The sequence below is a fragment of the Triticum dicoccoides genome, chromosome 4A (genome assembly GCF_002162155.2).
Source record: "Triticum dicoccoides isolate Atlit2015 ecotype Zavitan chromosome 4A, WEW_v2.0, whole genome shotgun sequence".
NCBI lineage: Eukaryota > Viridiplantae > Streptophyta > Magnoliopsida > Poales > Poaceae > Triticum > Triticum dicoccoides.
The window spans coordinates 352379241-352403623 of NC_041386.1; positions in this window are offsets into that span (position 1 = coordinate 352379241).

The following is a 24383-nucleotide window of genomic DNA, read 5'->3' on the forward strand; positions in this document are numbered from 1 at the left end:
AAGCTATGATTTCCAAAATCGGCGGGTTATAAAAACTGATAATTCTGGGTCATGATTGTTGCCAACGCCGGTTCATGATTGTTGTCAACGCCGGTCCATGATTATTGATGACGCCAGGTCATGACCCAAGTATTGAACAAAACAAAGTGATGGATTAAGAATTGCTTCAATATAAATACCGCCACTTAAGAAATCCATATTGTTCATCCCAGTCACTTAGTAAAAAACGAATACTCCATATTATGTAGCCCCCAAGTGTTGGGTTGTCATGCTTGCAGCAACCTGGGACTTGTAATTGCCTGATGCTCAAAAAACTTCAACCAGTATAGCCCCCAAGGGCCGGGTCATTATGCAATAATGAGCAGGTACTTTATAAATATAATCATGCTTCAATGAAAATAACATCATATCATGCAATCCCCATCATGGGGCTTGAACCCACGTCCACAAGGTTAAGAGCCTTGTGCTTTACCAACTAAGTAGTGGACCCTTCAATATAATGGATTAAAAGCTTTGTACCTTAAATTGTTGACAAGAGCAATTTGTAGCCCCCAAGGGCCGGCTCATTATGATGTGATGAGTCGGGTCTTCAATAAGGCCAAAAAATGACATTGCATTAACCCCCAAGTTTCATGGTGCATGCTTGCAGCGACATGAGACTTGCATATTTGATATAATCTCAACTTAAATAATGTAGCCGCCAAGTGCCGGGTCGTAAACCTGAAGCGACTCGGGACTATTCCTTCAATTGTAGAATAAATCATATCCATTGATAATATAACAGCCATTGCGCTAAAGCGACTTTGAAAACCTTAATCATAACACTGGTTGCTGATAACCATAATAAAATCCCAGCCGTGTTGGCTATTTGAAGATTTGAATACTATAATCCAATGATTTATGAGCGCATGATTCTAATGGTGCAGTCCAAATATATACCGGCAATTTATAATCCCAAACCAGTTCGGGTTAATAAACACTTGATAATTTATCATCATACTGGCGATTTATAGTCGAAAGCCAGGCCGGGTTAATAAATGCCCGTGATTGATAATCCTACTTTATTCAACTTGTTTCCGCACACAACAATTTTAAAGTGTCCTGGCAATTTACCACCGGACGGGTCATAATGCCCAACATATAACCCGGGTCTATAACCAAGGCTGCACTTAAGAAAAATCAAATATGAAATATATCATACCAGTAAGGGTGAATCACATCGTTGGTTTATCGACTTTTTGTAGTAAGGGTGATAACCCCAATCTTGAATACTGATAAGTCCTTCCATATTTTGCCGGTTTATGATAAAACCGTACCGGGTTGTGATAAACACCGGATTATCCATATATAACACTGATGACTTGTAGTTGAAACCAGACCGGGTTAATAAGTGTCGGATCATGCTTGATCATGTACTGACAACTTGTAGTTGAAAGCTGAGCCGGGTTAATGAACGTCGGTTTATCAAAACCATTATAAATCTCATAACAGGAGAAAAAACTTGGCAAATAAAAGCATATGAAAACTTGTATTCGAGGCTTTTCACGGGCTGCCAGGCCCCAAATTCGAGGCTTTTCATGGGCTGCCAGGCCGCTGAGTTAAACCATTTTACAAATCCTTTTAAGATGGACCTCAATCTTTAACCAATCGTCGTTTTAACTTTGACAATTTCAGGGTCTATGATATTGAATTGTCAAAAGTTTGGCGGGTCATACCAGGTTTACCTGGACGGAGTGACTTACTTAAAAAGGGAGGCTAACCCGGGGTTTTAGGTGTATACACCAGGCTTCCAAGCCATGGCTTGATAGCCTATTACAAGTGTAGATTCTTTGTTCATTGCGAAGCAAAGAATCCCCAAGCAATATTTTGAGCTGTGCTCAATGGGTGCCTATGTTTGAGTTAGGCCGTGCAACAGACTCTCTTTGGCCCCTGATGATAATATTGGCTTGATAGCCGGATTCCTGAAGTAACCAGAGCTGTGCTCTTATGATAATATTGGCTTGATAGCCAGATTAACAGGGTAGCAACGCTATGTTCTCTTTGGTGAGTACACCTTTGTTTGAACAGGAAGCCCCAAGTGATCAATAATATGATAAACCAGTAAGGCAGGATACCAATGTTTGAACCGCGCATCATGGCAACAGGTCCTCTTCGGCAACCTTTAACTTTTTGCAAGAGATAAATTCTTCTTGAACCGGGAGTTTGAATCAGATATTAAGAGTTTCAAAGCTGTGTGGGAGACATATTTCCCTTGAACCAGATTTTTAACCGGAATCTTCATTTTAAGCCAGAAATTTTCCGACGGCCTTTAAACTCGAACTTGCGAGAAATTAATTCTTTTTGAACCATAAATTTTTAAACCATATTTGAGAGCTTCAGGGCTTTGCGAGAGACAGCTTCCTCTTAAACCGGATTTTGAACCGGATATTGAGGGCTTCAGCGCTTTGTTGGAAACGGGATTTCACTTAAACCGGATTGTAAACTGGAAGCATCATTGTGAGCCGGAATATTTCTGATGCCCTTTTAAATCTTCATCAATATAATAGTAGTCTCTGGGACCGGGTTATCTTTCCCTCCATCATCTTGGGGTTCTTAAATTTGTAGAAACTGGCATGTTTTGCTGAGTCATGTCATCCTAGCCCCCGAGTCTTAACGTGACTCGAGGAGTTGGCTTGAGATTCTCCATATTTAACCGTGATTTAAACCGGCATATAGCTGAACAACAGAACGTTGTAATATGTTAAAGCTGGAAGCAAGGTGGTGAGTTAACAATCTTCGCAACACTCATTATATATCCTTGACATTGATAATGCTATGTGAATCCACGGAAACTTGAAGTCGACCGTGGTGGGTTATAAATGACCCTGCATGATTTGCGTCAGTAATCCGGCCAATCGTTCATCCCAACTGGTTGTTCTGAAGTTTAACCAAACTGTAGTGCCGGCGACTTGTGCTCCTGTCCATTAAGCCATCCATTGCAGACATCGGCTGACAATACATGGTAATTCGCTCCAGAGTTTTTGGAAGAAAACCGGGCTACCCAAGCAGTGACTGGCTTTATACTCAATAAACAGCTTATGTAGACAGGCGGCCCAATGTGTTGATGTAGACCAGGCCACAAGAGACGGACAGCAAAGATGACCACGACTTCAGAAACAACACAGATAGCTGAGTCGACCGCGGACAATTGCTCATGTTGATGTAATGTAAATGTAAACCGGTCTGCAGAATGGCGACTTGCACATATATTCATCGAGCTTGATGGTATGGTCAGATGCTAGCGCATTATAATGGTGGCGCGAGCTATACATCCATGACATGGCCATAGCTTTTGTGGCGAACAATTGCTCCTGCATAAATAATATCGCAAGCCGGAGTAATTTGTTCTTTGAAAGAATAAAAAATATATCAATACAAATTGATTGGACAGATTTCACCATGATATGTTAGGCCGAAAATTATCAGCCACGGTGTTGAAGATCACAACGGTGAAGCTGAAACCAACCACGAGTGAGTCAGCCTTGGAAGTAGACAAATAAGTCGGCCGAGACGTTGTAAGCCGGTGCGGATGAACAAATTGTCCTCCGCGTTGTAAACCGGTGCGGACGTGTGAACAGGCCACGAGAGCGGATGGGCGAGTCATCTTTGGCGTTGTAAAGCGGCGCGGGTAGATGAGTCGGCCGGCGTGTTGATGTAAACGGGACCGTGACACATATGTCCGTGAAGCTATGCGGCACAGCCGAACGTGCATCCGCGATATAATTGCATAAACAATTGTCCTGTGTAAAAATGTTACAGGGCAAATAATTTTTCTTTGACAAAAAACAATAAGTGTTTAATAAGATAAATTTAGATGAATATCACCTGACTCGCCCGGATAATAGATGAGTCGGTCGCGGCGCTGTAAGCCGGTGCAGACGGGCGACTCAATCTCGAAGACTGATCTGGAGTTGGGTCGCTCGTGCATGTTGAACTCCCCCTTCCTTTTTTTCTAAATACCCGGGTTTTTGAATCGCGCATCTGCTGTCTGAATCACGCGTCGTGGCAGCTCAAAAGATTGTTGGGAGTGACGCAATAAAAAATGCCAGCAAAAAACTCTTGAGTTGAATAGATCTGCGAGCATAAAATACCACGAGCAGACAACATATGTTTTGTATAATACGCAAAGCAATTTAACGGAGACGAGTGCACCTGATTACATCCGTAGACATTTGCAGAGCAATTTGGAAACAAGGCGAGGCGGTGTGGCCGGAGTGGCTCGACGCACCAGCGATGTAACTTGGTGGTGGCGATTTGTGGTGGTAGAACCGGTTCAAACCGGCGGCGGACATCAGCGAAGGATGGTCGGCACCAGCGACTTACACCCAGCAAGATGAGACAACGACGTCAGGCTTCGGCAGCGGAGGCGGCAGCCTCTAGCGCGGCAGTATAGCGTTGGTTGGGGAGCCCATCATTGCTAGCTAGCATGACAGACCGGTTGTCTTGAGGCAGCAGCGACCGACCAAGTTAATGCACAGCCATGGAGACGAGCAGAGGCAGGGCGAGCACCGCGAAGGCAACTCGGCACAGGATGGCGGAGGAAGCGGCTCGATGTGCCGCGGTGGCCGGCCGCGGCGGCAGAGACAGGAGGGCCGGCTTGGTGGCTCGAGCCCGGTCACGGCGACAGGGCGGAGACCTGTGACGGCATGGTCCGGATCCATCTCCTCTCCACGTCCGTGTCCTGGTCGTTGTCGTTGGTTTGCCTATCCACCCCCTTGTCTTCCAGGTTGTGGTCTCCCTCCATTTTATGTATATTTTTTAAATACCCCTTGAACCTTGATGCATGGAGTAGATTGCTTCCTGTTTCCTTGATGCGCGGAACAAACGCAACTTTCTGTCAATTCTTCCAAGTTTTGAACAGCGTGCCGGTGCGTTTTTTCCTCATGCCCATGCATTGCCACACATACAAATCGGTAAATCCTTCTGATTCGAATGCAAGTTGTAGGTACGGACCCAATCCATCATCTCAAGAACGCACTCCAAAAATTGATCTGGCTTCAAACTGCCGGATCAAAGTGTATGCCACAGCGCGCAACGCAACCTTAACTTTTCTTCAATTCTTCTTCATCTGATCAACCACGAGCTTCTCGATCCCTGAAGAGATCCCTCCAAGAACTCAACACCATCGTGCGCGAGCCCCACGGTGGGCGCCAACTGTCGTGGAATTGTCACGGCAGATGTCCTAGTGTGAGGACTTAGTCGTGAGGCCAACACATCTATGTGGTAGCTTGAGAGGGGTTGAGCAGAATCGAGAGACGCAACACAAGACAAGGATTTAGACAGCTTCGGGCCCCGGGAAACATCATCCGGTAGCAACCCTACATGCTGTTTGAGGCTAGGTCTCATTATCATCACGAGGGAGTAGCTGTAAACCGGCTCTCCTAGTTATGTCTAGCCCTAAGATTATTTCTCCCTCTCCCTCTTTGGGAGCCCTGCCCCTCCTTATATATGTTGAAGGGGCGGTTTACATCACTAGTTCTAGTTGGACTAGGATTACTCTATTACAAGTGGAGTCCTAGTCTTGCTTCCTTTGTAGGGGAATATTCCTTGTGCTTTCCTCATAAACCGGCCCACCATAATACGAGCCGGCCTTCCATGAACCGCCCGTTAGGCCACCAGGTCTTGTTGCTCCTCTGACCCGCCTGTCGGGTCACCAATGAGTCACCAGGCCCAGCCGGGTCATCAGTGAGTGGAGAGATTCGGGCGGGTCACTTAGTGAGTCGCCAAGTCACGGTGGGTCACCAGTGAGTCACCAAGTTCGTCCCGGGTCATATATCCGGCCGGGTCATACTGCGGGGTATATCCCCGATAGGTCTCGTGTAGATGGCTGGTCGGAACGGAGAAACTGCATCGTCGTGTTCATGGGGAGGCATGAAATGCGTCATGTTCATCAGGAGCCAACGGAATACGTCGTGTTCATCAGGAGCTAACCGCCTTGGATAGAACAGTTGGTCAAAACGAGGCCTGGCGTACCGCAGAACGGAGGAAACGACCTTGTGTTTGACCGGACACGGTCCAAACAGGATCTTGTTCATCAGGAGGGGTCTAGAGTACCGCAAAACGGAGGAACCAGACTTCTCTTGGACCTCCTATGGTCGAAACGGGGTACTGTTGATCGGGAGGGGTGCGGTGTTCTGCAAAACGGCGGAAACAGACTTGTGTTGGAGCGCTATGGTCGAAACGGGGGTCCTGTTCATCGGTAGCAGTGCGGCATACCGCAAAACGGGACTCTATAGGATATTGTTCTTCTCCACCACCGACTGCCTCCACGGGCTACTGTTCATCCACCGTCGACCCGCTCCAGCCTCCACCTACGACTGTTCATCCACGGGCTCCTGTTCATCCAGCCTCCACCACTCCTCCACCGGCTACTATTCAACCAGCCCTCTCCACGGGGTCCTGTTCAACCACCCCTCCACGGGCTACAGTTCCTCCAGCCCTCCACCGGCTACTGTTCAACCAGCCCTCCACGGGGTCCTGTTCATCCAGCCCTCCACGGGGTCCTGTTCATCCACCCCAACCGGCACGATCGGGGTCATGTTCATCCAGCAGCAACACCACGGGGTCCTGTTCATCCAACCCCCCACCGGGAATTGTTCATCCAAACCCCCCAACAACGCTCATTGTTCATCCAGAGGCAACATCGATCGACATCAGTTAGCAGTAGTGTGGCGAAGGAATCGCTCGATCGCGTTCAGTTAACAACCATCGATCGATCGCTCGGGTTCAGTAATGTGTAGCCTGTTGTGCAATTGCTCGGGTTCAGCAGGCGAATGCCTCAGTCGGGTTCAGTTAGAGCCCAACGCCTTGCACCCACACGTGTATGTGTACGAGAGAAATGCGCATCGCTCGGCCCCCGACCACCCACCGTAACCGGGAACTCCTTGATATTTTCCTCGCCCTCGCTTCTACCATGGTTTTTCTGTCATGGACGGCCCAAAGAATGTCATGCAGCTGCGTCTCGGGCCCATCCAGGATGAAAAACCCATTTTATGTCATGATTTTTTGTCATAGAAGTAGGATCCCACCACATCTATGATGATACCAGGTTTTGTCACAATTATTGTCATAGAAGTGTCATAAGCATGACATAATTTTTTTCATTTGGCCCAAAATGTCACGGATGTGTCTTTTCTTGTAGTGAATACCTGCACAAACAATCAAACAACTTGCACCCAATGCGATAAAGGGTTGTTAATCCCTTCACGGTCACTTGCAAATGTGAGATCTGATAAAGATAGATAAAACTAAACAAAGGATAAAGTAAATATTTTTGGGTTTTTTGGTTTATAGATCGGAAAGTAAAAGATTGAAAATAGTAGATCGGAAACTAATACTATGGAAAATAGAAGATCAGAAACTTATATGATGGAAAATAGACCGGGCCATATGTTTCACTAGAGGCTTCTCTCAATATAGCAAATAATATGGTGGGTGAACAAATTACCGTCGAGCAATTGATAGAAAAGCGCAATGTTATGACGATATCTAAGGAAATGATTATGAAACATGGGAATCACGTTCATGTCAAGTAGACCGAAACGATTCTGCATCTACTACTATTACTCCACGCATCGACCAACTCCTGCTTGCATCTAGAGTATTAAGTTCATGAAGAACAGAGTAACGCATTAAGTAAGATGACATGATGTAGAGGTAAACTCAAGGAATATGATGCAAACCCATCTTTTTATCCTCGATGGAAATAATACAATACATGCCTTGCTGCCCCTACTGTCATTGGGAAAGGACACCGCAAGATTGAACCCAAAGCTAAGCACTTCTCCCATTACAAGAAAAACCAATCTAGTTGGCAAAACTAAACCGATAGTTCGAAGAGAATTACAAAGATATCAAATCATGCATATAAGAATTTAGAGAAGATTCACATAATATTCATAGATAATCTAATCATAAATCCACAATTCATCGGATCTTGACAAACACACAGCAAAAGAATATTACATTGGATAGATCTCTAAGAACATCGGGGAGAACATGGCATTGTGAATCAAAGAGGGAGAAGAAGCCATCTAGCTACTAGCTATAGACCCGTAGGTCTGAGATAAAATACCCACGCTTCATCGGAAGGGCAATAGAGATGATGTAGAGGCCCTCTGTGATCGAATCCCCCTCCGGCAGGATGCCGAAAAAGGCCTCAAGATGGGATTTCACGGGAACAGAAGGTTGTGGCGTGGAAAACAGTTTTCATGGGTGCTTCTGGTGGTTTGGGAATATATGTGAATATATAGGAGGAAGTTCTAGGTCAAGGGGTCACCGAGGGGCCCACAAGGTATGGGGCATTCCCTACCCCACCTGGGCGCACCCTCTACCCTTGTGGCCTCCTCGCCGTTCTTCTGACTTGCACTCCAAGTCTCCTAGGTGTCTTCTGGTCCAAGAAAAATCATCACGAAGGTTTTATTTCAATTGGATTCCATTTGGTATTCCTTTTCTGCGAAGCTCAAAAAGAAGGAAAAACAAAAACTGGCACTGGGCTCTAGGTTAATAAGTTAGCCCCAAAAATAATATAAAATAGCATATTAATGCATATAAAACATCCAAAATAGATAATATAATAGGATAAAACAATCAAAACTTATAGATACATTGGAGATGTATCACACCGTTGGCTGCCCGCCCGCGTCCGACCGCTTCTACCGCCACTCTCCGCTCGCTCCCGTCGAGCTCCGGCCACCCCGCGGTCACCTATTACCTCCTGGGGATGCGCGTGGGTGCGGGCCGCTGCCTGCTGCCCTCGGCTGGTCCTCCCGTGGCCTCCCGAGTGCCCGACCGTGACTTGAGGTCGCCGGCACTACCCCGGTGGTTGCTGACATGGCACTGCCATTAGGACTAATTACCCTGTGATTACTCCCCTAACTAACCCCTAGAGTCTACGATAGTGGGATCTGCAGGCTAATTTAAACAATGTTATTTTTAACTAAGTCACTATTTAATGGGCCCCACCTATCATAGTTGACCAGTCAACGATCAACGCTGACCCGCTGACTCAGCACCCCTGGCCCAATATCAGCCTTTGCTGACTGGGTTGTTGGCCGAGTCAACTAGCCCCACCAGTCATCTTCTGTGTGAACAGTTGGGTGCACTGCACCGATGCACCTAGCATTTTCACATTTGTTTTTGAATTAATATTAATTTCCAGAATTTCAGAAAATGTTTAAATCTTTGAAAAATCATATAAAATAATCTATAAGTTAGATGCAAATGATTTATATATGAAAATTGCTCAAAAAATGTGACGAATCCAAATATTCTATAGACTCATCTGTCACATGCCTCTAACATGATGAACAAGGATCCTTCCCCTCTATTTCATCTGTCCGAGAATTGCCAAACGTGGGGAAACATTCCCATATGTTTTCCTGCTCCGTCTGTAATGCGTAGCACTGCGTTAGGTCAGCCCTAGCAAAGAGTATTGCCATGCCATGCTTTGTGATGCATTTGATTGCTCTGAAATTTATCGTGTTACCCCTCCGTTACTTCTTTTCTAGTAGAACCCGAGACCGCTGTTGATCGGGTGATCGACTACTTCACCGTCGAGGGTTCTTATATGTATGTAGAGCTTCCACGCAAGTAAAACCCCCTTGATCATTCCTATATCGCCCATTCTTTCTCTCTCATGCTTGCATTAGAATTTGCTATTGTTGTTTGATAGCTCCTATTCTAATGCATAGCCTGCTTTTGTAACATACTATTGCTACTTTACCTGTTATCCAATATGCTTAGTATAGGTTGGTTGGTGATCCATCAGTGACCCATCACCTTGTCCCTGTAGCCCCCTCTTTATTACTGGATGTCTCGATCAACATGATCAAATTGCTGAGACCAACACATCACTGCACACCCCCTTAGTTATACGACTCTACAGAGATACTATCGAGTGCTGAAGGTGATACCTCATAACGCACTCCTAATGATATCTCTGTTGTGTAGCTAACCGGTCATGGATTACGGAGGGTGATTCCTCCTTCACCACTCTCGATAACGACTCTATCGTGCAACACCTCAACTATGAACCCTTCGAGGGTGATTCTTCCAAGTTCACCTTGATGGTTACATTGAGTGGAAATCCATCGAGGGTGATTCCTCGGGTTTCTCGCTTGATGTTATGGACACATAGTTAGCTTGACCTTATCGTAGAAGCATGTTGAAATCAGGTCGGCCTCGAGGGGTACCTACGAGAGTTACTGAGTTGGGTTGACCAAGAAGGTACCCGCAAGATAGTACACGACATGGCCAGGCAGTCTTAGCCCTTGCCGTAAGTCCGCTAGATGGGGTGACGGGACCACAGACCGTGGATCATTGATCATATCCACGTGCTCCCAAGACACTAATGGGTTTGGATATGTGATCTGAGTAGGCCTCTGGCCTTTTTGCACTAACCACCATGCATGAATAAGTATGGGCACTCAACATTGTACGTTTCTTCCAAAAGCTCTCAGACGTCACCAGTTTGATACTGATGCATACTTTGCATAGATCTAATGTAAGTCTTGCGGGTGGTCCTCGTAAGGTACCGTACAAAGATATAGACCCATGCCTTTGATACTAATGGATACTTAGTACAGATCGAATGTAAGTCTTGTGAGTACTTTGGACGAGTATTCACGGTTGCTTTGCTACCTATTTTCTCCTCTACCCAATTGCTGCAATTAGATGGCGGATCCCAGGAGCCAGCTGATCCCGCCGACGACTTCTACTACCCCGACAGAGCTTACTACTATGTGGAGACTGCCAACGCCCAAGAGTAGTTAGGAGGCTCCCAGGAAGGAGGCTTGTGCCTTTTCGATCTATTTATCGTTGTTTTTCTCAGCCTTCTTAAGGCAGACTTCTTTTCTTATGTTTGTGCTCAGATTTTGTTGCTTCCGCCCGACTCTTGTGTATTCGAGCCCTCGAGGCCCCTGGCTTGTAATATAAAGCTTGTATTATTTCAATTTATGTTTAGAGTTGTGTTGTGATATCTTCCTGTGAGTCTCTGATCTTGATCATGCACATTTGTGTGTATTATTAGTGCATGATTAAGTCAGGGTCGTCACAAGTTGGTATCAGAGCGGACTACCTGTAGGAAGTCCCCTTCCCACTCCTTGGCCGAAGTTGAGTGTAGTCTGTGAAAACTATTTTTACTAACATTGTTGTGTGGCTTACGAGCCCACATCACAAATGGATGGGATTAGGATCTTTTATTCCTCGCCTTTACTCTAGGTTTCTAATCTCTCTTCTATTTGGGTTAAAGATTTTACTAACTCTAACTCTATCTTCTCGTAACTACTTCCCGGAGAGCCCCTCACTCCAGATGATCGCCTGCTTCATCACAAGATTTTGAAGATGCTCTTCGATGTTTTCCCGTGACCCTTATGCCCAATGCCTTTGCAACTCCCTACCACTGATAAGTCCGTATGGATAACTACATACAATTGCCATTCAGACAATTATTGCCCGTTGCTCTTGTTATTACAAGATACCCTGAAACAATTTCCTATATTTTGAGAATCCTTTGATCTTACTGCCTGGCAGTTCATTACCGCATGAAAGCCTTACGGATAATTCCTCACACTTATGGGGATCCGTTCATCCCCATTTGTTCATGTGTTTCACAAAATTCTTTGCAATGCTATTGAATCTTGCAAAATCCTTAGTAGCCTACTGCTCTTGATCTTCCTTACCTGCTTGCATTATGGTTAATTCCATATGTTTACAACACTCATTAAAATCCTTTGCAATTGTCATTCTTACCCTATTGATTCAAAATGTGTGTGAATGCATGCAGTCATTAGTTATTCCCTGGAAATTGTCCTTCCAGCTCATACGTCATTCCAGATATGAGCTGGTTCTCGACCAATCAATTTTCCATTGATTGTGCCTCTAACTCTATTCAACTTACTCGTATTCGATTAGAGTATATGATTCTGATACACCAATCTAGAAATCATAATTCCTTTGTATTTAAGTATCTAATTATTCAGATGTTTCCGTAATCCGATGCCTTTGCATTCTTTCTTCCTATGACTGAGTACCGATACTCACATCAGATTCTTTGTGGACCACCAGATTCCTTGATTGGATTATTATCCGACCGTTCCGACATATTCAAAATTCTTGTGAGTTCTTCCCCTGATACATAATGCCTTTGGTAAATTGTATCCTCCACCTTTGTCAGCCATGCTCTACTATCGAGCTTGTGTTATTTACTCTTGAAGTTTGTGGTATCTGTTCCTAAGATGCCACGGTGGGTTGAAACAATGCCTTCCCTAATCTGTGTGAACCAGGGAACTTCTACGGGTCATACTCTCATGGTGTAATGCCAGATAAAATTTCAGCACTACAACTTCATCGAAATTGAGAAGTGAATGAAAGATCATGCATTGAAGAAATGGGAGTCGACCTTGAACTTGGTGTTCATGCCCATGGACACGATGTAGTTAATATCAGGAAGTCTTCTCATCAAAAATATTCCCCTTGGTATAAATTCATCATGCATCCGTGATTTGGTCCTTTGCGATTGTGGTTCCCACCATGTAGTTCTCCTTTGATTCCATTACTCACACAAGTTAAAGTACTTGTCATGTACAGATCAATCACCAGTCCAACCTTTATTTTTATCTATCTTCGAGTATCACCCCCTATTATCTCATAGATATCGTGCCATTGAACTACATCTTATGAATTTTTGATGAAGTAATACCTTTCCCTATCATAGTCACTCCACGAGTTCTAGGTTGTCGTCAAGCGAGAACACCAAATAGCGATTCGAATCTGTACTGCAATTCAACAACTCTTAGTAATCTTCATTCCTTACGAGTTTGTACGCGATCATGTCATTCCCAGACGATTGGCTATATGATCATCGTCATGCTAAAGCTTGACAGTGCTACCTATATCCTTCATCCATGGAACATAATTTCGATAGTGCGCTAAACTTAAATCGAGCTTTCAACATCATATTATTTGTCTTGAAAGGCAACTCTGATTCTGATATTGCATCTTGTCTGTGGTTCTAATAACCTTCTGCTTGACCATTCCTTTGGCTTGATGTCATCGCCGATCAATTACATCTACATGAAACCTCTCGACAAAATGTGTCCTAATGACCGTCAATAATTTGACTTGTTCCAAGTGTGCATCGAATCCATGATGAGAAGTACCATCCTTGTCCCTTGGTAATTTGTGTTGACATCATTAGCATCCTTACCTTCTTGCCTACACAAACTTGTCATGTTATGGAGCACCTTGCTATCCAGCTTATGTTATGTTCTACCTTGGAGTATTACCGTCTTTCATGTCAAGGATGTTGTGAGAATTGCTTCACCTCTTGAAGGATTCTTGATACAGTGATACTTCTCACCATCACCATTCTTTCTTGGTCCCCGTGTTAAGAATCTAAATACCGACAATTGAACTGTGATGTGTGAATTCAAACCTTCTAGTAACCCTATTGCTTTGGAATTAATGGTTGATAGTTTCATTTTAAGTCTTTTGGTTACTAAATGACCATTCTAACATTGATCGTGCTACTTAGTCCATATCTCTAGGTGCACTTTCGATCAATGTTTAATTGTGGATGTTCTCCTTGACTATACTTCATTATATACTTAAGTATGTCCAATATTATCAACTTGTTCACTTAATTGTGGAAATCCATGTTTATGGAAATCTCGATGAAATGTTGCTGAGCCTATCAGCCACATCCTCATCTTCTCCATGGTTCATGATGAGCATTTAAGCTAATGTTGGAACATTTTCCAAAAATTATAACATTAGTCTTTATGTAACCTGGTAAGGTGATGTCATGTCTAACACACCTGGCCGAATGACCTATTGTTATTAGTATCTTATTTAGCAAGATTAGCCATTCTCCCATGAGCAAATTGTATGACTTATTTTATAAGTTGTTCAAAGTCTGACCTTTACCTGATGACCATGTCAACGCTATCCCGAAGTATGTCTGTGGTACTCCGATCATCAACAAGAACATTGGAAGCGCAATGCTAAATGTTTCTTGCTCGATTATCCAAACACCATTGTATGGGTAACATCATGAATTCCCTCGCCCCATTACCTAATTGGTTATCTACTTGTTGTCTGATGTCTACTACCAAACTTTATTCTTGTAGACTCGTGTTGGGCCTCCTGGCGCAGAGTTTTGTAGGATAGTAGCAATTTTCCCTCAAGTGGATGATCTAAGGTTTATCAATCCGTGGGAGGCGTAGGATGAAGATGGTCTTTCTCAAACAACCCTGCAACCAAATACAAGAAATCTCTTGTGTCCACAACACATCCAATACAATGGCAAATTGTATAGGTGCACTAGTTCAGCGAAGAGATGGTGATAAACATGCAATATGGATGGTAGAGATATATTTTTTATAATCTGAATAAATAAAAATAGCAAGGTAGCAAATAGTAAACGGGCACAAAAATGGTATTACAATGCTTGAAAATGAGGCCTAGGGTCCGTACTTTCACTAGTGCAACCTCTCAACAATGCTAATATAATCGGATCATATAACCACCCCTCAAAGTGCGATGAAGAATCACTCCAAAGTTCCTATCTAGCGGAGAACGAATAAATTATTTGTAGGGTACGAACCCACCTCAAAGTTATTCTTTCCGCTCGATCTATTCAGGAGTTCGTACTAAAATAACACCAAAGCAAATTCATATTCATAATACTCAATCCAACACAAAGAACCTCAATGAGTGCCCCAAGATTTCTACTGAAGAAACAAAGACAAGAATGTGCATCAACCCCTATGCGTAGATAACCCAAATGTCACCGCAGGAATCTGCGAGTTGAGTGCCAAAACATACATCAAGTGAATCAATATGATACCCCATTGTCACCTTGAGTATTCATTTGCAAGACATATATCAAGTGCTCTTTAATCCATAAAAGTATTCAATCCGATAAAACAAAGTCTCAAAGGGAAAACTCAATTCATCACAAGATAGAGAGGGGAAAAGACCATATGATCCGACTATATTAACAAAGCCTGCGATACATCCAGATCGTGGCATCTCAAGAATAGGAGATAGAGAGAGAGATTAAACACATAGCTACTGGAACAAATCCTTAGCCCCGAGGGTGGACTACTCCCTCCTCATGATGGTGGCCGTCAGGATGACGAAGATGGCCACTAGAGACGATTCTCCCCTTCGGCAGGGTGCCGGAAAGGGTCTGATTGGTTTTTGGTGGCTATAGAGCCTTGCAGTGGCGGAACTTTTGATCTAGGTTAACCCCAAGGGTTTTTGGAATTTCTGGGGATTTATAGGGTAAAGAGGGGGTGCGGGAGGCCACCGAGGTGGGCACAACCCACCTGGGCACGCCTGGCCCCCCGGTGCGCCCTGGTGGGTTGTGCCCCCCTCGGGGCACCCCCCAGGTGCTTCTCTGGCCCACCCTAGGTGTTCTGGTGCAGAAAAATCTCCAAAAAGTTTCACGGTGTTTGGACTCCGTTTGATATTGATTTCCAGCAATGTACAAAATAAGCAAAAAATGGCAACTGGCACTGGGCACTGGGTCAATAGTTTAGTCCCAAAAAATGATACAAAGTTTCTATAAAATGATTGTAAAACATCCAAGAATGATAATATATCAGCATGAATACTTCATAAATTATTGATACGTTGGAGACATATCAGCATCCCCAAGCTTAATTCCTACTCGTCCTCGAGTAGGTAAATGATAAAAGATATTATTTATGAAGTGTGAATGCTAGAAAAGTGCATAAGTTTGATCAATGATAATTTCAATCACTTTTCCTAGCATCATAACAACAATTATTTCTCATAAAATTTCTCATGTTAAAGTAGCAACCAATTCACATGTTAAGGTTCAAACAATGAATTCTCTAGAAACTCAACAACCTATGTTCTTAGTCACCAAGCAATTGCAATTCAAATTATGCAGCAGATTCTAAGTTAGAGCTCCACATACTCAACCATCATATAGTTTTCTATGATTCCTAACACTCACCGCATACACATGAGCAAAATGTTTCAACCGGACACATAGAAAGATAGGCGCTTATAATTTCGCCTCCCAACGTATTCAGCTCATGGGTGATGCCAACAATAATAACTCTTGCCATCCATATTCAACTGGACATATGTGCCTAGATCTTTCCTCACCACATGATGCTTGCCAAAAGAGAAAAAAAGGAATAGAGAGCAGAACTTTGACTCTTTGCATAAAAGTAAATACATAAAAGTAAAAGATAGGCCCTTCACAGAGGGAATCAGAGGTTGCCATGCACTTATTTTTTGTATGCTCAACCCCTTAGTGCAAAAGAACGTCACATTATATTGCCCCTTATGATAGCAACCTTTATTATGCAGTCTGTCGCTTTTATTCTTTTCCATCACAAGTTCGTACAACGCTCAATTTTCTCTTGCACAAATGATATAACACTTTTAGAAGCAATTTTTATTGCCTTATTGCACTGATGGCAACTTACTTGAAGGATCTTATTCAATCCTTAGGTAGGTATGGTGGACTCTTGAAAATAAGATTTGGGTTTAAGGGTTTTTGGATGCACAAGTAGTATCTCTACTTGCTGCGGAATTTTTGGCTAGCAAAGATGGGGAGCAAGCACCACATGTTGAAGGATCTATGACAATATAACTTCTATGTGAATATGAACAAACATACATCATTACATTTTCTTCCTTGTCCAACATCAACAATTTTGGCAAATAATATTTTGATGGGGCCCCACAATCACAAAATATTTCCAAGATAGTGTATTTGGATGTGAAGGTTCTCTTCCTTATACTAATTATTCGTGAATTGCTTGTATGACCAATATTGTGATTGTCAAGCCTCAAAAGATTTCACTTTCTAAACCCAATGTGAAGCTACCACTAGGCATGATAAGATTTCAACTTTATAACATTCAATTTATTTAACAATTTACTCATAGGATATAAATTAAGCACAAGAGCAATTCCATAGAAAAGAGCTTCGTTGACGGGATGTGAATGCCGCTTAGCTAGCCTCCCTGGCAACTATTTGAGGACTCTATTTTATTTAAAAACTTTCATATCTAACTATTTTATTAAAACATCAAGCAAAATGCAAATAAAATGGCATTCTAAGAATAGCACAACTCATGTGAAGAAGCAAAAACATAGGCTCTACCGATACTAACCGATAATTGTTGAAGAGGAGTGGTGGGATGCCTATCGGGGCATCCCCAAGCTTAGATGCTAGATACTTCTTGAAATATTATCTTGGGGTGCCTTAGGAATCCCCAAGATTTAGCTTTTGTGTCTCCTTAATTCTTCTCATATCATGGTTTTCCTAAATTTCAAAAGCTTCATCCACACAAAACTCAACAAGAACTCATGAGATAAGTTAGTATAAACCAATGCAAAAACCTTATCATCCTCTACTGTAGAAAATCAAAAAAAATTATTATTCAACATTGCATACTAAATGCCTATGCATATTTAATACTCCTATCCTCAAATAGAATCATTAAACAAGCAAACATATGCAAACAACCAAACATAACAACAATCTGCCAAACTAGTATAGTCTGTAAAGAATGCAAGAGTATCAATACATACCTAACTCCAAAAGTTATGAAAAAATTTCCACACTGTAGAAAATTTATCATAGCTCATTTTTCAAAAAAAATTCAACATTTTATCACATTCTGACTTTTCTAGGGAATTTTTGCAACAGCGGTAAAGTTTCTGTTTTCAAATAGCAACATGTATACTTGCAAAATAAGCATGGAAAAGGCTACCATTGCCACTTTTATTGAAATAAAAGATGTAAAACATTATTATAAATAACAGCAAGCAAATACTAAAAAAATAAAATGACAATCCAGGTAAAACTCATATCATGTGATGAATGAAGACATTGCTCCAAGTGAGGTTACCGATAATGTTGAAGACGAATGAGGGGATGCCTTCCGGGGCATCCCCAAGGTTAGTTGCTTGGATATTCCTTGAATATTACCTTGGGGTTCCTTTTGGGCATCCCCAATATTAGGGTGTTGTCACTCCTTATTTTCCTCATATCGACATCTCACCCAAAACTTGATAACTTCAATCACACAAAACTTAACGGAACTTCGTGAGATAGGTTAGTATGATAAAGAGCAAACCGTTTCACCTTGGTACAGTCAAAGACAAGATTCATAATTGTTTCCACACAATTCCAACTGTATCATATAATTTCCACAATTTATATTTATCAATATAAGCCATGGAAACTAGAAAAGAAGCAAACAATGCATAGAAAACAGAATCTGTCAAAAACAGAATAGTCTGTAGTCATCTGTACTCCAACCATACGTCTGCTACTCGAAAAATTTTTAAAATTAGGAAAACGTGGGAAATTTTTCTATTAATATTATGCAAAAAGAATCAGCATTTTATCACCCTTCTGTTAGAAATGAGAATTGTTTTTCTGAGCACAAAAGTTTCTGTTTTTCAGTAAGATCAAATCAACTATCACCATAAGCCATCCCAAATGTCTTACTTTGTACTTTATTGAAACAAAAGCAACAAAAATGATTACTACAGTAGAATAATCATGCAAACACACAAAAACTATAGGTAAAAGTGGTGGGTTGTCTCCCAACAAGCGCTTCTCTTTAATGCCTTTTAGCTAGGCATGATGAGTTCAATGATGCTCGCATAAAGATAAGGATTGAAACATCACAAGAGCATCATGAAACACATGGCAAGAACATTTAAGCCTAAACCACTTCCTATGAATAGGGATTTTGTGAGCAAACAATTCATGGGAGCAAGAATCAACTAGCATAGGAAGGAAAAACAAGCACAACTTCAAAACTTTCAACGCATCAAGATGAAACTTGATATTATTGCAAGTCCTACAAGCATAAGTTCCTCCCTCATAATAATTTTCAGTAGCATCATGAAGAAATTCAACAATATAACTATGACATAAAGCACTCTTTTCATGATGCGTAAGCATAGAAATTTTCTTACTCTCCACATAAGTAAATTTATTCTCATGAATATTAGTGGGAGCAAACTTAACAAAATAACTATCATGGGATTGAAAATTAAATTCATGATGACAATTTTCATGGTTATTAATATTCTTTATAGCATACATGTCATCACCATAATCATCATAGATAGCAACTTTGTTCTCATAGTCAATTGAAGCCTCATCCAAAATAGTTGATTCATCACTAAATAAAGTCACGACCTCTCCAAATCCACTTTCATCAATATAATCATCATAAATAGGAGGCATGCAATAATCATAATAAATTTTCTGATCAAAACTTGGGGGACTAAGAATATCTCCTTCATCAAACATAGCATCCCCAAGCTTATGGCTTTACATATCATTAGCATCATGGATATTCAAAGAATTCATACTAACAACATTGCAATCATGCTCATAATTTATACCAAACATTCTATTGAATTCTTCTTCTATCAATTGAGCACAATTTTCCTTCCCATCATTTTCACAAAATACATTATAAAGATGGATAGTATGATCAACCTAAATTCCAATTTTTGAAGTTTCTTTTATAAACCAAACTAGTGATAAAACAAGAAACTAAAAGATTCGATTGCAAGATCTGAAGATATACCTTCAAGCACTCACCGCCAGAAAAGATATTGATGTCTACTACGCAACTTTATTCTTGTAGACTCGTGTTGGGCCTCCAAGCGCAGTGTTTTGTAGGACAGTAGGAATTTTCCCTCAAGTGGATGTCCTAAGGTTTATCAATCCGTGGGAGGCGTAGGATGAAGATGGTCTCTCTCAAACAACCCTGCAACAAAATACAAGAAATCTCTTGTGTCCCCAACACACCCAAGACAATGTCAAATTGTATAGGTGCACTAGTTCGGTGAAGAGATGGTGATAAAAGTGCAATATGGATGGTAGAAATATATTTTCATAATCTGAATAAATAAAAACAGCAAGATAGCAAATAGTAAACGGGCACAAAAACGGTATTGCAATGCTTGAAAATGAGGCCTAGGGTCCGTAATTTCACTAGTGCAACCTCTCAACAATGCTAATATAATTGGATCATATAACCACCCCTCAAAGTGCGATGAAGAATCACTCCAAAGTTCCTATCTAGTGGAGAACATCATAATAAATTGTTTGTATGGTACGAAACCACCTCAAAGTTATTCATTCCGCTCGATCTATTCAAGAGTTCATACTAAAATAAGACCAAAGCAAATTCATATTATTAATACTCAATCCAACACAAAGAACCTCAAAGAGTGCCCCAAGATTTCTATCGGAGAAACAAAGACAAGAACGTGCATCAACCGTTATTCGTAGATTACCCCATTGTCACCGCGGTAGTCTGCGAGTTGAGTGCCAAAACATACATCAAGCGAATCAATATGATACCCCATGGTCACCACGAGTATTCATTTGTAAGCCATATATCAAGTGCTCTCAAATCCATAGAAGTATTCAATCCGATAAAACAAAATCTCAAAGGGAAAACTCAATTCGTCACAAGATAGAGAGGGGAAAACACCATATGATCCGATTATATTAACAAAGCCCGCGATACATCAAGATCATGACATCTCAAGAACACGAGAGAGAGAGAGATTGAACACATAGATACTTGTACAAACCCTCATCCCCGAGGGTGGACTACTCCCTCCTCATCATGGTGGCTGCCGGGATGATGAAGATGGCCACCGGAGATGATTCCCCCCTTCAGCAGGGTACTGGAAAGGGTCTAGATTGGTTTTCGGTGGCTACGGAGCCTTGCTGCAGCGGAACTACTGATCTAGGTTAAACCCGAGGGTTTTTGGAATTTTTGGGAATTTATAGGATAAAGAGGTGGTCCGGGAGGCCACCGAGCTGGGAACAACCCACCCGGGCGCGCCTGGCCCCCCAGGAGCGCCTTGGTGGGTTGTGCCCCCTCGGGGCACCCCCAGGTGCTTCTCTGGCCCATCCTGGGTGCTCTGGTCCATAAAAAATCTCCAAAAGGTTTCATGGTGTTTGGACTCTGTTTCATATTGATTTCCGGCGATTTAAAAAACAAGCAAAAAATAGCAATTGGGCACTAGGTCAATAGGTTAGTCCCAGAAAATGATATAAAGTTGTTATAAAATGATTGTAAAACATCCAAGAATGATAACATATCAGCATGAATACTTCATAAATTATAGATACATTGGAGATGTATCATTGTCCTGTCGTGGATGGGAAGGATATACTCCTAACACTTGTGTATAAACACCTTTTTCTTTCCATTTCTCCGTTTAATCTGATAATCACAATTTCCTTTGCATTATTTTGTTTAACCTTTCTTATGACTTATATGATCTAAGTACTAATAGTTCACTGCTTACGTAAACACCTCGGTGTACAACTTTGTCAGTAAGACCCAGTTACTATTGTTGATGACATTCCGGTTATACCGGTGGATAATAACTTTGCCTATTGGTACGCCTCGCCTTGCGAGCAGGAAAATGGTTCTCTTCATCCCCCGCCCTTGGTACCAATGTCATTGCCAGCATAGTTGACATGCTATCCTATGACTTGTCTTGCTATCATGACCGTGCAAGGTGTCACCATTCTCTGTACTTTCAACCAAACCCTAACCAAAGTTCCACATGATCGAAACCTGACTCTCCTGTACAGCCCTGTTTCCAAAGTTATTCATCGCACTTGGCTTCATATGAAATTCACAAGCTAATATCCTTACCATGTTTCATTCTGGTATCAGATGCAACATTATTCTTCTTTGCTTTGAACCCCTTCATCACCTGTTTTAGGCATCAGCTGGATGCCTACCTGGTTGAAACTTGTTGAACCTCCTTACACTGGTGCGTGTCAGTGCTATACAAACAGTTTTTAACCCCTTTCCGCGACGACATTTGGAATCGTCGGGGATAGGGACCCTATAGTACTCCTACTCATTTATGCGCACATAGCCATTGCAGTCGGTATTCTGTGGTGCTACGTTTACGATGCGCGGCCCATCACAAATGGTTCACTATTATAGAACATGTATGATAAGCATACAATCACACACATTTGCTTTTCCCAAACCGTATGCGATAACTAATTAAGAAGATTAGCTAATCGTCGTACGAGTGTCGGATAGGATTACGAAACGTCAAACCTTCGTAACATCGTCGTACACGACAACTATTGCACATGCTATTCTGTGGTGCAACGTTTACGATGCGTACTTGTAACGCCCCGAGACCGATGTGCCAGGTGTCCTCCAGTTATTCGCCGTCGTTGTCATGTCATTTGCTTGCGTGTTGCATCTTATCATGTCATCATGTGCATTGCATCATCATGTTTTAAAACTTGCATTCGTACGGGTTCTCCGAGTTCTCTCCGCTGTCCGTTCTGAGCCCAGACACACTTGCACGCGCCCACGGCATGTCCAAAATATTGTTTTAGAAGTGGCCGGAAATTTTTCTTGGAATGGGTTGAAAGTTGGCATGGGGTGTTGTTTTGTTTTCAGTAGACCGCCTGCCAAGTTTCATCGCATTCGGAGTCCGTTTGACGTCCCAACGGATAAATATAGCGGCAATAGTAGCCCTAGGCCTGTCCAGTCCATCCATCAAATCCTCACCGCCGCCGCCACCCACTTTTACTTGTTCCTCAGGATCTTGCCCGATCCACTCGATCGAGCCACCCGACCAGCCTCCTCCTCGTTTTCCCTCTCCACCAACCCGAGCTCCTCCCTCGCTTGAACATGCCGCTGCCAGCCTCTTGCTCGATCTCCACTGCAGCCGGTGCTCAAGTCTTCACCGCACCCCACCTTTTTCCTTTTCCTCTCTGCTCCCTCTCCCTCATGAGCTTCCTCTCTCTCTCTCTCCCGCAGGTTTGTCCCGTCGCCGCCCTGGAAGCTCCAGCGCCCCACATCGCCGGATCCAGGCCCTCCTCCGCGCCTCCCCGTCGGCGAGCCGCCGTCGTCCGCCACGGCTCTTGCCGTCCTCCTCCCTGCTCGTGCTGCTTCGTGGTTGCTGCCGGATCCGCCTCGCCGAGTCCTCGTGCCCGTGCTGGTTCTGCGCCTTGCCATGGCGCCACCGCCGGTGGGTCGCTGCCGTTCAGCAAGGCCCCTCTCGGCCTCTCCTTTTCCTTCCCCAACTTGCTTCTCTCCGAATTTGTCTCCTCGTTGAACAGGGGACAGGATTCAGCTCCGCCAGAACGCCACCTCACCGAAGAGCCCATGCCAGGGCCGTCCTCTTCTTCTGATCCGGCATCGTCCGAGGAGCCTACCATCAGATCCAGTGATCTCCTCCCATTCCTGTGGCTCCGTCCTCCTGTGAGTTGCCCGCGTCGCCGCGGCTCTGCTTCCTGTTGAGCAGAGGACGCTTGCTCGGTGCAGCCGCCCGTTGACCACTCGACCTGCCGTGCTTCTGTATCGAGCAGGAGAGGACGCACGAGGCCCAGCGCCAGATCGCAACACGGCCCAGCACCAGCTCTCTTCAGCCGCCCAGGCCCAGCATCGCCCCCTGCAGGCCTTCCCTCTCCACCAGTTGGGCCAAGGCCCAGTGATGAGCAGCCGCCAAACCCCCCTATGTAGCTGGGCCACACAATTTCGGCCCAGTGGTTTTTTTTTGGTTCTGCGAATTTGTTAATTAACCAGGGTTTTACATATTTGTAGGAAAACCCTTGCACTTCATGCATATAAAAACTCATCAATCGTGCATCGGATGTAAACAAACTTAACATGAAAGTTTCTTAAAATTTTGTCTAGTTTTATAATATGTCATTTTCATCCATGTTTAAAATGCTTAAAATGATGTTTGTTTAAATTTGCTTAAATAACTTGCTAAAATGATTTATTTCATAACTATTTAACCATAACTCGGAATTTAATAAACTTTATATGTAAATGGGGTAGAAAAATGCCTAGTTTAACATGGTGTACTTGCTTTGCATATTTACTAACTCTAAAATTGTGTTTAGGGCAGAACAGTACCAAATCTAATATATGCACATGAGGTGTTTCCAGATTTGTTGTTTGTTGTTCCGGCCTCATTTAAACTTGCCCAGATAGGTAGTTTTCTTTTGCTTCACCTCTTGCCGTGCTAACCAACATTTAATATTGTTGAGTATATAAACGGGAGAGAACTAAATAAGTCATGTGGTGTTTTCTTCAATAAGCAACTCCGTTGCATATTGAGCTCCACTTAATTTGTAGGATTGTTTGTGCACTTTGCCATGCCATGCCATGTATCATTAAACCGGACATGCATCATACTTGTTTGCGCATCATGCCATGCTTATGTGATGATTCTTTACTATGTTGTTTGCTTTCTTTCCAGCGTACTTATTCGGGTTGGTTCCAATTACGTCGCGTTTGTGAGGAACCGCT